The following is a 19,144-nucleotide window of genomic DNA, read 5'->3' on the forward strand; positions in this document are numbered from 1 at the left end:
ATAGTTTTCATATCCTGCATGCACTTCTGAACATATCTTTGCAAGCAGATCTGAACTCACAGAATTTCACAAAATTCACAGCTGTGACAGCTACATTTATCACAGCATGTCATTCTTTTTGTAGGAAGGGCTTGGCTACATCATGATTATCTGTGGGTTTATGGCTCTTATTCTTGCAACAGCTTTAGTCCTGTTGCCAGTCATAATGGCAGCACTGTTTCTGCAAACAGCAACATAGTTCTCCCACTTACCTAATTCTGATTCCATACAATTATCCAGTAACTTTAATTTAATTACCTCATTTATTGCTTGTACTGGTAACGTCTGACAAAAATGAAAATCTTCCAGCAGCCAAACATAGCAATCATAAACTAATAATTGTGCTGTACTACTAACATCAGATGTCTCATCGAGCTGAATTGCATTCATGAAGCCTTTCTGTCAACAAATATTTTTTATCTCCTCAATTCTTCTCCAAGCTGTGTAATTAGAAGATGGTGTGGCCTTCAACTTTTATGTCGCATCTTCACGCATCATCACTTTGCAAATTTCCACAACAGTTAGCTCTTCTCTGATAGGATGGGTTTCCTTGCTTTCAGCAATCTGAAACATTGTTAAGAAGGATGCTTTCAGGGCCTTCTCCAAAACTGATATATTTGTTTTTTTGAGTTTTTGACATTTGCATTGCTTTTTTAATTCAAAGAAGTCTTTCGATTTATTTTTACATGCCAGATGTCTTGTATTGAGGTGTCACTTTTGTTTGGCAGATTTCACTGCTTCGTTGAATAAAATTTGCAACCTGTCCATCACAGTTCCACAAATTCAAATTCGAAAACTTTCCTGATCCTTTCTGTTCTTCATTTGTTTCTTGGTACTGGATTCAGGGCTGCCCATGGTTTCAGCTGAAGTACTCGCAACAACAGTATGAGGTTGTTTCAAATTCTTTTCCATTTTATTCACACACTATCATAATTTATTAAGCAACTGAGTACTACATATCCCATGGAAGGCCAGCCCCTCTTCTATTTCCAGCAGACCAGGAGCAACTGGCTTTGTTTCATAGTAAAATCCCCAGATGCAAGACATCAATTTAAACTCATAGTTTGCGTTATAACTCCAGTCCATAAATCCTGGCTGGCTAAAATTTTGATACTCAATACTGGGGCAGATATTTTCCAATCAGTTGCTTTGTCACATCTTCTTGATTATTTTCTTCTGCTTCATGCCCACAGAAAAGGGTGTTGGGTCATGTTCACATTGTGATCAGAAAGCACCCCCTCAGATTGGTTGACTGATGAGAGGTTGTGCAGCAATTGGATGAGGATCAAATTGGTCACTAGCTACAATTTCACTTCTGAAATAATGCAAACATGGTGATGAGCTACCTTGTTGGAATGATGCGGAGTCATTGAAGTCACAATTTGACCTCATAAATGTTTTGCTAAAGGCTGTGCTTTTTATGTGGACCTCAGTTTGAAAACCATTGCCTGAGAGTTCTGAAGACTGAGAGGATTTTTTTTTACTTCTTTGATTAGGTGTGGGTGTCACTGGCAAGGCCAGCATTTGTTGCCCATCCCTAATTGCCCTTGAACTGAGTGTTTTGCTAGGCCATTTCAGAGGGCAGTTAAGAGTCAAACACATTGCTGTGTGTCTGGAGTCACATGTAGGCCAGACCAGGTAAGGACAGCAGATTTTCTTCCCTAAAGGACATTAGCGAACCAGATGAGTTTTTCAAACAGCCCATGATAGTTTCATGGACACCATTACTAAGACTAGCTTTCAATTCCAGATTTATTAACGGAATTTAATTCCACTAACTGCCATGGTGGGATTTGAACCCATGTCCCCAGAGCAGCAAACTAGACTTCTGAATGACTAGTTCAGTGACATTATGACTACACCATCATCTCACCCAAAAAAGAAAGGATCTCATTGAAAAATAAAATTCTTCAGGGGCTTATAGAGTGGGGGATGGTAGCATGATGGCAAGTTTACTAGACTGGTATTCCAGAGGCTAGGACGAATGGTTCAGAGACATGAATTCAAAATCCCACTACAGCAGCTGGGAGAATTTAAATTCAATTAATTAATAAATCTGGAAGGAAAAAGCTAGGCCAGGATTTTTTGGATGGCGGAGTTTCCCTTCCCGCCATTCGAGGAGTCAGTGGTGAGTACGTCGCCTCCAATACTGCCTGCTCTGCAGCCATTTAACACCCCAATGAGCGTTAATTGATTGGAGATGGGACTTCTGCTCCTCATTCAGGAGGAAGTCCTGCCTCAGAGAGCTACTGGCTAATCTGATTGGCTAGCAGCTCTAGTCCCTGCAACGCCAGAAGCTGCAATGGCCAGGACTAGGACTGCTAGCAGTTCCCACAGCTGAAGTCTCAGGAGTCCAAGACCAGAAAGGTTTTGGGGCTCCCAGGGCAGGGAGTGGAGGTGAGGCTGGGGGGATTGGCAGAGTCAGGGGGTAGCGGTGGAGGGGTGTTGGCTGAGAAGCCAGAGGGGAAGAAGCAGCGGCAGCAGCCACACCTTATGGGGGAGGGCTCTCTGATGTTAAAAGGAGGCTGTCGAACGAGACAGCCCCCCACCCCCTTCCCACCTGAGGCCTGAGCTTTCTGGGCTTCTCCCCCTGTCCCTTTCCCCCTTTCATGCCCCCTGGAAATTGAGGCTGGATGGGAAATGGCCCTTTAGTGGTCATTAATTGGCTACTTAAGGGTCTCAATGGTGGCAAGGGGGATGGGGTGCCAGCCTAGGCTTCACCCATCCCATTGTAAAATTGCGGAGAGGTTGGACAGGTGAGAACCCAGTGGGGAGGCCATCCAAAGAATTTTACAGCCAGTCCCTGTCTGTAAACCCGCCGACAGGGAAACATTAAATTCTGCCCCTGGTATCATAATAACGACCATGAAACTACTGGAATGTTGTATAAACCCATTTGGTTCACTGATGTCTTTCAGGGAAGAAAGTCTGCTGTCCATAACCGGTCTACATGTGACTCCAGACCCAAAGCAATGAGGTTGACCATTAATTGCTCTGTGAAATGGCCTGGTAAACCATTCAGTTTGAAGGACAATAAATGCCAGCAATGCTCACATCCCAGGAACCATTAAAAAAAAGATGCTGGGAGGGTGTTTCCTCTGGCTGGAAAGTGTAGACCTTGGGATCACAGTCTCAGAATACGAGGTCGACCATTTAGAATAGAGGCGAGCAAAAAGTTCTTCACTTAAAGGCTGTGAATCTTTGGAAATCTCTATAGACTGTGGACCAAAATCTGTTTTCCTCTTTAAATCAGTACCTTGCCCCATACTTCTTTTCACAGAATCACAGTGCAGAAGGAGGCCATCCAGTCAACTGATTCTACACCGGCTCTCTGAAAGGGCATTCTACCTAGATCCACTCCCCTGCCTTATCCCCATAACCTTGCACATTCTTTCTCTTCAGATAGCAATCCAATTCCCTTTTTATTCATTCATTATGACTTACTTTGCCTAACATTTGCATATCTATGAATCATCATCATCTGAATCGAGGTTATCTACTTTCTGAGCCATTGAAGCCTCAGGCAAAGATGTGCATTCTCACAATTTACACATAAGCAGATGTTGGTCCAAGGTGGTTTGCTGAGAAGACAAGGAGCACCGTCCTTGTGCATACTATGTCTTTTTCCATGAACAATTTGTAAGCTCCACTTGCTGGTGCTAGAGGAAGTGTCATTCAGTCTATAGCAAGTACAACATTTCTAGTTTTTACCCATGATCCTTTGGAGATGGGATCCCTGGCATGTTCTGAAGATATCGCTTATTTATTGCAGACTGGTATTTGCTTGTACAATGAATCCTTGTTTGGTGGCAAGCACTTCTCTGCATAGCTTCTGGTCCTGAAGATTTGACATCTGGCATGGTTTACATCCCTACATTAGGATGTGGGTGTTGTTGGCTAGGCCAGCATTTGTCATCCATCCTTAATTGCCCTTGAGAAGGTGGAGGAGGGCCACCTTCTTGAACCACTGCAGTCCAAGTGGTGTAGGTACATCCACGGTACTGTTAGGAAGAGAGTTCCAAGATTTTGACCCAAAGACAGTGAAGGAATGGCAATATAGTTCCAAGTTAGGATGGTGTGTGGCTTGGAGGGAAACTTGCAGGTGGTGGTGTTCCCATGCATCTGCTGCCCTTGCCCTTTGAGAGGCCACTAGAGTTCACAAGTGGTTACCTCAATGTTCTTCATATAGGGATTGCAAAACAGCAAATGATGTCTCTAACTTCTCAAATGTTGCACAGTGCTCTTTGCTGGTGATCAGGACTTTCACTGATTTCACCTTTCCCATTCCACTGTAATCCCATCCTGAAAAACAGTGAAGCCCAATGACAGCAGCACATACATCTCAACCAAAGTGATAAAAGATGTGATGAACATCAACTGTACATGTATAGTTTTCTCTTCCTGTGTGAGAGATTAGCATCAATATTGTTGCAGAATGCCAAGCCCAGTACAAAGAATCAATGTCAGGGCTGATGGTCATGCTCACTGGAATTGGCTGCAAGTGTGCTGTATAGCCATATGTTAGCTTCTCCTTGGTTGGAGAACAGTGTTGGGATTAGTGCCACTTCAGAACCTGTTTTGCTGCCATTCTGATGAAGAGCATGACATTCATTTCCATGCTCAGCAAAGAGTATTATGTCATTAATGATGTCACCTGCAGATTTGCATCATCTTTCATAGAGAAACTGGAGTAGATTTTCTTTGTTGCATGACAAAAGCACAATAATTTTCATAATTTTTTCTGGTTTATTGTGAAATAGGTTTATGGGGATAAGTATAGTTGGATCTGTCTGTGTGATTTAATTACATTTGAAGTCAAGTAGACTGCAAGCTTGAAATCATCAAAAGAAGCTAGGTGCTTGACATGCTAATAAGTAAACGTAGATGCTGGCTGAGCATGTAAGGTGTGAAGGGAATTTGCATTTTTAGATCAGTGAAGGGATTGTTGGATTTCAAAGGGATCTTAGTCTGTTTACAACTAGCCAGATAAACAAGACTAAGGAGCGAGTTTATTTTTCCCAAAGATTACTGACAATATTGGCAACATGAAAGTTTTTATATTATGAGGAAGATACAGTTTCAAAGACACATGGAACAATAGAATTTACATATTAAAAAGAGAGAAACATATATAAAGGAGAATGAAAGGCTATGTGGGAGAAGGCCATGTAAAATCTAGCAGGAGTGTGTGAAAAAGCTTTAATGAAGCCTCCAGTCATTTGTGCTTAAGTCTGCTATATAACGAAACTGAAGTTGGGAAAAGTCATTTGGAATTCCACTGTCAAGTGAGTATTGTGTGAACTTGTTGGTTCTGTTTTAAATCTAAAATCTATTCTGGACTGTTACCTTAAAGTGTGTGTGTAACTAGGAGTCAGGTTAATTAGGAATTTTAGGAGTTATTACAGTAGTAAGTAATTGTAGTCTTATGCATATGCTTGAAATTGTTTAGTCTGTTGATAAATATTTTAATTTAATTTTTAAAATCTCTAAAGGTCTTGGTTGACTTGTTACTTCTGAATTCAGTGCACACATCTCGTAATAAATACAAATTGCAAAATTTGTATTTATTATGACCAAACTTCCCTCATGGATTTGGCACACATCACCTGTCACGTCATAACAGTCATCACTGCAAGACAGAAATTTTGCCCATTGCTTTGGGATTTTCTGGTCAGGAGAGAACATTTTGGTGATTTACATTTCTCCAACTGATCTCCATCCGCTTTCACCACTCTTGATGCTGTTTGTCTTGTATCTGTCTGGAACAAAGTGGATCTCTCTTGATTTATCCTTCTTCGCTTGTCTCACACAAACTCTCAATACTTGCTCAGTAAACTGTATAAATGTTGATTGTGGTTTCAAGACTTGGATCAATGCCATAACATCCCATACCCATATTCTACCACTTGAGATCACATCTATGGAAGGTAACTAGCCCTTCAAGAAAGCGTAAGAACTTTGCTTCATCTTGATGAGAAATCCAATATGATCAGCCAAAACATTTTGGCATGAGCCTCCTTCCCTTCAATTCCAGGTTGATGTTGTCTTGGCACAAAGAAATAATCTTGTGGCTGTTGATATCATCTATTGGGATCTGTGAGTTGTCATTTAGAAGCTCACTTGTCATCCCTTTGTCCATGCAAGGAAATTGAACAGTTCATTAGATATCAAATCCTTTGCCACGTTGAGAGTTAGGTCCTCAGCAATTGGTAGACATCTAAGTGGAAAAATAACATCAGGCTTTTTTATTAATTGAGTGCCTCAGTACCAGTGCAGCATGATATAATGGTCAATAATCTGGTGCTCTGATTGGAACTGTGGCTCCAGGATCCAGGATGTGTGCACTGAATTCCATGTTGGTATCTGTGTCTGTATCGGTCTCGCTTGCACTTGCTTCTGAAGGCAAATCTCTGAAAGCCTCCTCAACAACTTCATCTGTCACAAAATCCTCAACAAAGATAAGATGGCTCTCACCACTATGAGATGATCTGATAAATTTTAGGAAGAGATGAGATTTTGCCATTCTTCATTTGAGATTACAGGCTTTCTACGAGGAAGCTTTGATACCTTCTTTCTCCAAGATGCATTTCTGAAACAAACTGTTTAGTTTTGTCATTCTATGAACCTCACAATTCTTCCCTCCATAATGACATCACAGAAATGCTGATAACCTGTCTGGTAAAGGTTGCTTTCTAGGGGACTCCTTGCTACTTTTTGATAAGAAACTTGAGAGTGCCCTGATAACAGCTGAGGTAATTGATGTCTTACATAGAAACATAGAAAATAGGAGCAGGAGTGGACCATTCAGCCCTTCGAGCCTGCTCTGCCATTCACTATGATCATGGCTGATCATTCAACTCAATAGCCTGCTCCCGCTTTCTCCCCATACCCTTTGATCCCTTTTGCCCCAAGAGCTATAATGAACTCCTTCTTGAAAACATACAGGGCAGGATTTTACTGTCGGTGAGCGGGGGTGGGGCCCGCTCGCGGACACGTAAAATGACCCGAGATGACGTTGGGCGGAACACCCGACGTCACCCCGCCCCATTTAAATTTTCAGGAAGGCGGGGGCGCAGCAAAATCAGCTGTGCGCCCGCCGACCTGTCAATGGCCAATTGAGGCCATTGACAGATCAATTAAAGTACTTAATGGACCTGCCCGTCCAACCTTAAGGTTGGTGGGCAGGCCAGGAGCCCCGGCTTAACCAGAAAAAACATGAAACCTCATCCACCGGCAGGATGAGGTTTCATGTAACGTTTTAAAAATTTTAATAAAGTTGTTATGGAAATTATGAACATGTCCCAACTCATGTGACATTGTCACATGAGGGGACGTGTAAGGGCATTTTTTTTCCTATTTTTAATATTGTTGACAGTAGAGTTGATCTCCCTGAGGCAGCACTTAGCCTCAGGGAGATGAGTGCACTCTTTTGTACACATGCGCAAAAGAGCACACTCTCGATTTTAGGGATTCCCTCCCGCCCGCACAGGGAGCGCATAGCGCTTCCGTGTGGATGTCACACCGGGCGGGCCTTAATTGGCCAGCCCATGTAAAATGGCACCGCGCCTCCGATCGGGGATGCCGATCGGAAGCGCGCCTGCACGCACCCGCCCATCAACTTCCCCCCCGATGGGGGGAAAATTCTGCCCACAATGTTTTGGCCTCAATTACTTTCTTTGGTAGCGAATTCCACAGGCTCACCACTCTCTGGGTGAAGAAATTTCTCCTCACCTCAGGCCAAAATGGTCTACCCGCATCCTCAGACTGTGACCCCTGGTTCTGGGCTCCCCCACAATTGGGAACATCCTTCCTGCATCTTCCTGTCTAGTCCTGTTAGAATTTTATAGGTTTCTATGAGATCCCCCCTCATTCTTCTGAACTCCAGCGAATATAACCCTAACTGACTCTTCAAATGTCAGTCACGCCATCCCAGGAATCAGTCTGGTAAACCTTCGCTGCACTCCCTCTATAGCAAGAACATCCTTCCTTGGATAAGGAGACCAAAACTGCACACAATATTCCAAGTGTGGTCCCACCAAGGCCCTGTATAACTACAGCAAGACATCCCTGCTCCTGTACTCGAATTCTCTGGCTATGAAGGCCAACATATCATTTGCCTTCTTTACCGCCTGCTGCACCTGCATGCTTACCTTCAGTGACTGGTGTACAAGGACACCCAGGTCTCGTTGCACATTCCCCTCTCTCAATTTATAGCCATTCAGATAATAATCTGCCTTCCCGTTTTTGCTACCAAAGTGAATAACCTCACATTTATCCACATCTGCCATGCATTTGCCCATTACTCAGCTTGTCCAAATCACACTGAAGCATCTCTGCATCCTCCTCACAGCTCACCTTCCCACCCAGCTTTATGTCATCTACAAATTTGGAGATATTACATTTAGTTCCCTCATCTAAATCATTAATATATATTGTGAATAGCTGGGGTCCCTGCACCGATCCCTGCGGTACCCCACTAGTCACTGCCTGTCATTCGGAAAAAGACCCGTTTATTCCTACTCTTTGTTTCCTGTCTGCCAACGAGTTTTCTATCCATCTCAATACACCCCAATCCCATGTGCTTTAATTTTACACGCCAATCTCTTAGTGGGACTTTGTCAAAAGCCTTCTGAAAGTCCAAATAAACCACATCCACTGGCTCCCCCTCATCAACTCTACTAGTTACATCCTCGAAAAACTCCAGTAGATTTGTCAAGCATGATTTCCCTTTCATAAATCCATGCTGACTCTGTTCGATTCTGCCACTGTTTTCCAAGTGTTCAGCTATTAAGTCTTTTCTAATGGACTCTAGAATTTTCCCCACTACCGACGTCAGGCTGACTGGTCTATGATTCCCTGTTTTTCTCTGCCTCCCTTTTTAAATAGTGGGGTTACATTAGCTACCCTCCAATCTGTAGGAACTGTTCCAGAGTCTATAGAATCTTGGAAGATGACCACCAATGCATCCACTATTTCTAGGGCCACTTCCTTAAGTACTCTGGGATGTAGATCATCAGGCCTTGGGGATTTATCGGCCTTCAATCCCATCAATTTCTCCAACACCATTTCCGTACTAATACTGATTTCTTTCAGTTCCTCCCTCTCACTAAACCCTGTGTTCCCCAACATTTCTGGTATGTTATTTGTGTCCTCCTTTGTGAAGACAGAACCAAAGTATTTATTTAGTTGGTCAGCCATTTCTTTGTTCTCCATTATAAATTCCCCTGTTTCAGACTGTAAGGGACCTACATTTGTCTTCACCAATCTTTTTCTCTTCACATACCTATAGAATTTTTTACAGCCAGTTTTTATGTTCCCCGCTGCAAGAACAACAATATTTTGTCCATGGATGTGTAACAAGATTGTTTCATTTCTGCAGATCTCTGCTGTGAGGAGCTGTTTACCTACTGTGGTGGTCTTAAATTGTATTACAGAATCACACAGTGCAGAAGAGGCCCTTCAGCCCATCGAGTCTGCACCGACACATGAGAAACACCTGACCTACCTACCTAATCCCATTTACCAGCACTTGGCCCATAGCCTTGAATGTTATGACAAAAATTTGGGTCAGAGGCCCTGCGATCTCCTCCCTTGCCTCCCTCAGCAGTCTGGGACACAAATCATCTGGACCTGGAGATTTGTACACTTTTAAGCCTGCCAACACCTCCAATACCTTGTCACTCCCTATATGAATTTGCTTAAGAACCTCACAGTCTCTCTCCCCGAGTTCCATACCTTCATCCTCATTCTCTTGGTGAAGATGGATGTGAAGTATTCGTTCAATCTCTCATTTCTCTCATTTGCCTCTCATTTCTTTTCTTTCAGATGTGTCTCTCCACGATCTCCTTGACTTTCTTGCAGAGAAGGCACCAAACTGAGAGAAGATGGGAAGGTTGTATAAGTATGCCCTTGGTGTATGTCATCTTTGAGTGAAGCAGTTGAACCTTGAAGGTGGCTTCACTCTTCTTCTTTTCTCTGGTTCTGCAGCTGCTTCAGCTTCATAAAATAAAAAAACGAGAGGAGAAATAAAAATCGAGAAATAGGGTGTAAATAAGAATGGGGAGACAAAGCAATCGGAGACAGTAAATGAATGTGATAGACATTCAAGGTTTTCCAAGTAGCTGATTGTTAAATTTTATGATGAACTTGACCAGTGTGAACTTGAGAACTATGAACTCATGTCACTCACTCCAGACAGAAATAAGTACATGGAACCAAAGGAGGCCCATGGAATGGATAAGTCAAACAACATGACAATTCAACCACAGGGAGAAATAGGAATATAAATGTGTGTAAATAATTCTATATGAAACACTGTAAAATCATATGTACTCACACGCATAGTTATGAATTTCCTTTTCTATCTTCTTTTTGGCCATGTCCATCTTACATTTATCAGTGAAACGCATGTCGCACTGCTGATGCTACCCAATTGCCGCTTGGGATGAATGCGAGTCTTTCTGGTGCAATAACTAGCTCCAAATCTAAAATTTCAATGTTTTTTTCAGCAATGTTAGCTTTTCTTGCTCCAGTAAATTTCCACTGATGAACGTTGGCAAGGAACATTGTCCAGCTACAGTCTAAAAAGCAAATTATATTCCCTTTAGCTCCTGCAACGACGTGCATATGGCAAGCCATTGTTCTGGTACAATAGAAACAGAAATACTGGACTTGAAAGATTCACTTCATTTCTCTCTCCACAGATGCTGCCAGACCTGCTGAGTATTTTCAACACTTTCTGTTTTTATTTCAGGTTTCCAGCATCTGCAATATTTTGCTTTTCGGTTGTTTTGTAGTACAGATTTGATTGGCTGATTTTGCAAAACTGACAAATATATCAGTTGTGAATGGTCACAATTACATAATTGTGCTGCATTTCGTTACAATTTCTGCATATAAGAACTGAATGCTATCCTTTATTATGAGAGGAATTGAATATAAAAGGATAAAATTTGTCTATTGCATTTGCTGCTCCTCTACATTGGAGAGACCAAACACAGACTGGGTTTGCAGAACATGACTCAGGCCTTCCTGTCACTTTCCATTTCAACACACCATCCTGCTCTCATGCCCACATGTCCATCCTTGGCCAGCTGCGATGTTCCAGTGAAGCCCAATGCAAACTGGAGGAACAGCACCTCATCTTCCGATTAGGCACTTTACAACCTTTTGGGCTTAACATTGAGTTCAACAACTTCAGACTTCCATCCTCACCCCTTTTTTTTCAGTATTCATTTTTATTTTCTCATTTTAATTTTTTATTGCAGTTTTAATTTATTTTCATTTTTATTCATTGTTTTATTCCCACCTTTGTCCTGTTTTCGATCTTTTTTCCCCACCACCGTCTCCTCCCCCCACCCCATCCCACCCCACCCCCACAAGGGCCATCTGTCACTTGTCCAGGTTGTTCTTTTCAGAGTGCTTACCCTTGTCCTGATATTATCATATTCTGCTTTCTTACCTTAATGCCACTATCAACAGTTCCTTTAGCCCTTATCATTACCATTTACAACCCCTTTGTCCTTTTGTTCATGACACCTTTGTCAATCTCTCCTTTGCCCCCACCTATCGCTGGCCTTCTATTCAGCTTCACCTGCTCCACTCCCTTTAAACAGTTTAAATTTCATTACATTTTTACTTCTCTTTAACTCTGAAGAGTCATACTGACTTGAAATGTTAACTCTGTTTTTCTCTCCACAGTTGCTGTTAGACCTGCTGAGTTTTTGCAGCATTTTCTGTTTTTGTTTCAGGTTTCCAGAATCTGCAGTATTTTGCTTTTATAAAAATAAGGATGTTATGCTTCAGTTATACAGGGCATTGGTGAGACCACATCTCGAATATTGTGTGCAGTTTTGGTCTCCTTATTTAAGGAAGGATGTAAATGCGTTGGAGGTGTTCCAGAAGAGGTCTACTAGATTAATATCTGGAATGAGCAGGTTGTCTTATGAGGTAAGGTTAAACAGACTGGGCTTATTTCCACTGGAGTTTAGAAGAGTGAGGGGTGACTTGATTGGAGTAAAAAGGTCCTGAATGGTATTAACTAGGTGGATGTGGAAAGGATGCTTCCTCTGGTGGGTGAGTCCAGAACTAGGGGGCACTGTTTTAAAATTAGGAGTTGCCCTTTTAGGACATGGATGAGGATTCTTCCACATTCCCATCTAACTCCGGTAACCTTTGATTCCCTTGCCTAACAAAAATCATATCTACCACTGCCTTAAAATAATTCAATGACCCCACCCCCACCACCTTCGGAGGCAGAGAATTCCAAAGTCACACAACGCTCTGAGAGAAAATGTTTCTCCTCATCCATGTCCTAAAAGGGCAACCCCTAATTTTAAAACAGTGCCCCTTAGCTCTGGACTCACCCACCAGAGGAAGCATCCTTTCCACGCCCACCTTGTCAATATCATTCAGGACCTTTTTACTCCAATCAAGTCACCCCTCACTCTTCTAAACTCCAGTGGAAACAAGCCCAGTCTGTCTAACCTTACATCTTAAGACAACCTATTCATTCCAGGTATTAATCTAGTAGACCTCCTCTAAACCACCTCCAACACATTTACATCCTTCCTTAAATAAGGAGATCAAAACTGCACACAATATTCGAGATGCGGTCTCACCAATGCCCTGGATAACTGAAGCATAACATCCTCACTTACATAAAAGCAAAATACTGTGGATTCTGGAAATCTGAAACAAAAACAGAAAATTCTGGAAAAAGAGAAGTAAAAACGTAAAAGTAAAAGGGCCGAATGGCTACATTCCAGCGCCTCTTCCTGACCTCCCGGAAGGTGGGCGCGGGGTGCGTGATGTCACAGGTTGCCTGGCGACGCCGCTGGGGTGGGAACTGGCAGCTGGACGGGCGTGACGCCATCGCCCACGAGCGCGGGGCCTCGGGGCGGGGCAGGAGAGGCGGAGTGAGTGCGCAGGCGCGGCCGGCAGCGAATTGGAAGGGGCTCGAGCTGCGCGATCGGGGGACTCGCTTCATTTTCTGGTGGCTTCAGTGGCACTGGGAGTGAGTCACCGACTGTTAGTCCCAGAGACGGTGTGAGGCGGCCAGCCACACAGTTGTCGGCACATCACCCCAGGTCTCTTCCGTCTGTACACCCATACACACACTAGGAGTGGCAGTTAGCCCCCAGCCGTTGTTGTTTCATCCTCTCATTTTTATTTTGTTTAAAAAAATGTGTGCAGCGCCGGGATTTTATCATCTGAGCTAACCTTGTGTGAGCCGCTTTCGACTTCGTTTCCAGAGGTATTTTAACATTTTAAACATCTGCTTGAACAATAAATATATATATATGTATATATATGCGGTGCGTATGTGTTTTGGGGGGTTGTTGGGGAGATGGAGAAAGCACAGTAATGTGCGACGCAGAGTATTTTAATCCCTGGATCCGCTGTGGAGGTGATCGGAACAATTTGCTGTTTTTTTGACAAGAGATGATCATCGTAAAATGAAACCTAGGTGTTGATGAACCTGCCGCGATCCTTCTGGATACTGACTGCTGAGGTAGCATTGATTTTTGTCTGAGATAGGAGTGAAAGGCTAGCACGGCTCTCAGATGTACTGATTTCACACCATTTGAAAGCGGGGGGGGGGTTGGGAGGATTTTCAAATGTTTTAGGCATCACTTGGCGGGCAGGAGGCTTAAAGCAGAGCTTAGATTTAACTTGAATCAAATGAGTTGCTTTGCATTCTGGTTCAGTGTTGACGTATTTTTGTTTTACAAATCACTCACGGATTGAATCTTACTCGAGAAGATTTAATGTCAAGTTGGCGAATTACCAAAAAAAAATTTGACAATTGGATCTATGTTATTGAGGCCGGCAGTCTATCCCTTTCTTCAACCTCTGTCTCAGGCTGTTTGCAGCCTTGTCCTATTTGACCCAGAACTCAACTTCTGACCCCATATGGTTTCCGTCAAAAAGCCATCTTTTGCCCTACCTCCGCAATATAGCCTGCATCTGATCCCCAGCCCATCTGTTGCTCAGGTCCTAATTCCAACGTCTTTCCCAGCTCTAGGCTTGGTTATCCCAAGGCAAAATCAAAACACTTGCGAATGCTGGAAATACTCAGCAGTCAAGCAGCATTTGTGGAGAGAGAAAGAGAGTTAACCTTTCAGGATAGTGGCCTTTGTTGGAACTGCAAAAAGTTGGGGCTGTAACAGCAAGTTCAGAGGTGGGGAATGGGGTACACAAAAGGGAAGGTCAAGAATAGAATGGAAGGAGAGATTGAATTGAAAAAGGATGATGGTGCAAAACAAAAGGAGATGGTAAGTGAACAAGTAGAAAAACAAAAGATGGGCATGTAAATGGTGAGAATAATCAACAACTGCTGGCTGAAAAGATGACAAATTATGATCTGGAATAGTTGAATGCCAGGTTGAGTGCATATAGTGCCTCATTGAAAGATGAGGTGATGTTCCTTGAGCTTATGTTTCGCTTCATTGGAACAGTGTAGGATGTTGTGGATTGAGATGTTAGAATGGGAACAGGGTGGAAACTGGAAGATTGGGGTGACGCTTGCATTTTGATTTGAGGTGTTCTGCAAAGCAGCCACCCAATCTGCTCTGTTCTGCCCAGTGGAGAGACTGCATTGTGAACAGCGAACACAGTATAATAAATTGAAAGGAGTACAAGTCAACCTTTGTTTTACCTGGTAGAGTATTTGGGGCCCCAGATGGTGGGAGGGGTGGAGCTAAAAGACCAGGTATTTCATTTCCTGCACTTGAATGGAAAGATGCCGTGTGAAGGGGGGAGAATTTTTGGGGTGACCGGGGAGTGGATCAGGGTGTCAAGGAGCGTACAGTCTCTTGCATTTTAAAAGGGGAGAGAAAGATGTGTTTGGTGGTGAGATCACACTGGAAATACCAGACATGGAGGATAATCAGAGAAATGTGGAGGCTGGTGGAGTGGAAGTTGGGGATAAAGGGAACCCGAATGTGATTCTGGGAGGTACGGGAAATGGAATGGACATGGTTGAGGGCCCTATGAACCTTGGTGAAGGGGAATAATTTTGTTTATTGTGCATGTTAGATTGTTTTGATTTTGTCTGTTGTCAATGCATTCTATTGCATTTTGGATTGAGGTTACTTTGAGAAGTGATATGTAGCTCTCGGCGTTATAATCTGCTTAGATATTTTTCAGAGGATATCTTTAATTTTCATGAATAAGAAGATTAAATTTGTTTGTGATGTGTCTTGGTTGGAATGAAAGTTGGACTGCTATTTTATATTTTTTACTGACTTTCTGAAATGTTTGTCAAAACTAATATGATTTGGTGTTAATTTGCTTGGTTGGCCTATTTCTGCGTCACTATGTGTGCAATTTAAAAAAAGATCATTATTAAGGAATGGGCATCACTAACAAGCACAGGATATATTGCCAATCCTGAGAACGATGGACTGTCTTTTTGAGTTGTTGAAGTTAGTGTGGTGAAGGTATTCCTTAGTGCTCTTCTTTGGAATGAAAAACAGAACATTGTGGATGCTGGCAATCTGAAATAAAAACAGAAAATGCTGGAACTACACAGCAGGTTATGGCAACATCTTTGAGGAGAGAAACAGTGAACGTTTCAGGTCTGTGATGCTGAGAAACACTGTTTCTCTCTTCACATGCTGCCATAACCTGACTATTTGCAGCATTTTCTGCTTTTATTTCTGCTCTATGTACAGGCTTGATACAATAAAAGGTATGCTTTCAGAAAACAATGAAGGACAATGTTAATGTGTGAGTGGAGTCATGTTGAGTCCAGACCAGGTCAGAATGACAAATTGCCTTCTCTCAAGAACATTAATGAACTGCAGGTACATTATCCAAAATCTGGCTGTCCGAAAACTGGAATGGTGTGAAAAACCAGATATTTCCTCTCTGGAGACTTGGGCACCTCTCCCAGGATAGGGGAAGCATGACAATGAAAAGTCCATTCTCGTGCTGATCCCAGAGGATGGAATCGGTAAGAGATAATACATGCACAGGACCCGGGTCCATTGCAGCACTTTAAGATCTGCCTCCCGTGGCTCTCCCTGTTCTCCTGACACACGGTTGACTGTTGCATGGTGGGTAATCCACAATCTGGTATTATCTGAAATCGGCACCGTCTCAGTCCTAAGGTTGCTGGATTTTGGACATCAGGCCTGTAGTTGCTTTTTATGACAATTCAACAGCTTAATAATCACTTTTACTGTTAGCAGCTTTTTGTTTCCGGATATTTTCCACTGAATATGAAACTGCCATGGTGAGATTGAACTTGCAATTCGGATGATTAGTTCAGATTTCTACTTTACTGGCCCAGTAGCATAAGGACCAGTACACAATTTATGTGACCCTATATGTACTGCATGTTATTGAGATATTTTAATTTTCTTGAAAAATGTCTGAAGTATGAGAAATACTTATGTAGTGCAAGGTAAGATTTTTGTCCAAGTGTTGGAATTCATAAGTGAGGCCACGCTCAAATCAGTGTATGCTGGATAGCAAGAATTGACGCAACCATTGGAAAAATGAAGTTGTTCAAATTTGGGCCAAGATAGGCTCATGATAACAGGAGTGAGCAATTGGAAATGAACAGATTGAGGGTCTAGGCTGAGGGATTTCGGAGAGGATCAGTGTGGGGCAAATAACAAGTGCAGTTAAATGGGACAAAATAGCTGAAACAAGAAGAAAGGGTTGAAAGTGAAATTTCATGTGAGTACTGAATTCCTCTCCTGTTGATTCAGGTTGATGTTGAGACCACTCTTTATTGTTGGCAGACTTGCAGTGGTAGCAAGATACTGTCTCAAAATAGGGTTGAAAAAATAAAGCAGTCGCAGTAAACATTTTGATAAACTCGCATGAAAAAAATGAACTGCTTATTAGCTTGAATGCAATCTCAAATTGTACAAATCTTGGTAATTATTTTGTCTTTATATTTTTATTGCCATGAAAGCATCTGAAGTCAATAACCAGTAAATGAAGACTACAATAAAAACTAAGCACCTTATATGTGACCTTTTCTAATAATATTGCTTTGTAGTGACCCTTTTTGCTGTTTCTTTGCCTATATTTCATTGATATAACAATGATCTAGGTTTTGAGCCTCCTGAGATCCCTGAGATGTTAAACCGAGGACTTGTCCATCCTCTCAGCTGGATGTAAAAGATCTTGTGGCACTATTTTGAAGTAGAGCAAGGGAATTATCCCTGGTGGCTTGACCAATATTTATCGCTCAATTGACATCACATTGATGTTTGTGGGATCTTGCAAGCTGGCTGCTGCAGTTCCTAAAAACAACAGCAACTGCACTTGAAAATACTTCATTGGTTGTGAAGTGCCCTGGGATGTCCTGTGGTCATGAAATATGCTGTCTTCATTTCTACCTACAGCATTATTGCTTAGTGAACATGTTGACTCCCAAATCTGCGTCCAAGCTCTTTTCCGCAACTCCATGTTTGAATTTCTGCAATCAGGTTTCCAGCCTGCCACAGAACATGTAACTTTGACTGTGATGCATTATTACTCCTGGACCTTCATGTAGCCTTTGACGTGGTTGATGCCTCCTTTTAATGGTTGTTCTTTGTCCAACTCAGCTGGACTGCCCTTGCCAGTTTCCATTTTGAGCTATTTAGTTGTAGCCAGAATGCATCCAGCAATGACTTCTCTTCCAGCCTCTGCACCACTTCCTCGAGTTCCCCAAGGATCTATTGTAGGCTTTTGCCTCTATCTTCATGTAAGTGCAGCCCCTTGGTGTGGTCCATAATCGTTCTCAACCCCAATTCCAGCCCCTCAGCCGGCTGCCTCTGCTGTCAGATAGCATGTCTGAGTTCCATACTTGGAGATGCTGAAATTTTCTCTAGTTATACACTGGACAGACTGAGGTCATTATCTCTGCCCCTTGTCACTGATTCCATCCCTCTTCTTTGTTCCAGGTGCAACAAGATTGCTCTCAATCTGGACATCTGATTTGACGCCTAGCTGAGTTTCTGGCCCCATATCACAAAAACTATCTGCTTCCACCTCAATAGCCTAAGCGACCTTCCCCTCCTATCTAAACCCATCTGTTGCTGACAGCCATATTGCATGTCTGTCTCACCTCCTGATTTGACATTGCCCTCTTGGGTAGCTTTCCACCCTCCATCAATTTAAGCTCATCCAAAATGATATTGCCTGTGCCCGATCTGACACCAAGCCCCACTTGGTTTCTGGTACCCACACATCTCCAAATGAAAATTCACATGCTTGTGCTTAAATTCCTTCATGGTTTCAACTCATCCCTGCAACCTTTACCAGCCCTATGACCTCTTCCACCTTTCCAGAAACCCTAGCAGCTCTCCGTTCTACTGTTATTTTGCTTGTGTCTCCACCTCCATCCTCCTGTGCCCCACCATTGGTCATCATGCCTTCAGCTGTGTAGGCTCCACTGCCTGGGTCCCTCTAATTTTGTAACTCCTCCCCTCCTTTGAGTTTCCTTAAAGTTAACCCCTTTGACCAATTGGTCAATCACCCCTCCAATTATTTCCTCCTTTAGCTCACTTTTTTTTCTGATTCTGTTTTTCTGTTTAACCATATTTAAATGAACTGTTTGATACTGTAATTTCTGTTATTGTGCATGTCAGCTTGATTTGCCCTGTTTTCTCTCCTATTCTTTCTAACTCTGTCGGGACTATGTTCTGTATTCTGGTCCTTAGAGCCACCCCCCGGCAACCTATTTTTTTACGGTGATAACAATGACCAAAGATATATTCCATTGATCAAGATTCTATGAGGAGGATGCACTATGTTAATTGGAAGCCTGTTTATTTTGTACATTGTTACTGATATGTTCTTTGATAATTTTTTAATACTGTTTACCTTAAAAGAAAGCTGGAACATATGAAAATATATTCAATCATTTAACAGTCACATGGAGTCAATGGTAAAAAGTACTATTTGTTGCTCCAGTATAACCTGTGTTGTATGGGTACTTACCAAAGTACTATGCAGTGGTTAACTAAGTTCCTCCATTTTTGTTTGTTACAGGTGACCATATAACTTAAATTCTAGGATTTGTGTCCATTTTTCATGTCCAACTACAGTTCTACACATTGGGATTTTTTCCTATATTCAGGCTGCTATGTTAATGTAT

The 19,144-nt window shown here is 42.4% G+C and overlaps 1 protein-coding gene across 3 annotated transcripts in view; it reads left to right on the forward strand.

The window, feature by feature from the left end:
* The first annotated feature begins 12,971 nt into the window (after positions 1 to 12,971).
* Positions 12,972 to 19,144, forward strand: part of mpp7a (MAGUK p55 scaffold protein 7a) — a 524,619-nt gene continuing 518,446 nt past the window's right edge. For all 3 annotated transcript variants that reach the window (XM_078537871.1, XM_078537888.1, XM_078537875.1), the window contains exon 1: positions 12,972 to 13,294. The gene's annotated coding sequence lies outside the window, so the exon portion shown is untranslated. The remainder of the gene's footprint in view (positions 13,295 to 19,144) is intronic.

This window comes from Cetorhinus maximus, chromosome 3, assembly GCF_964194155.1.
Source record: "Cetorhinus maximus chromosome 3, sCetMax3.hap1.1, whole genome shotgun sequence".
NCBI classification, from domain to species: Eukaryota; Metazoa; Chordata; class Chondrichthyes; order Lamniformes; family Cetorhinidae; genus Cetorhinus; species Cetorhinus maximus.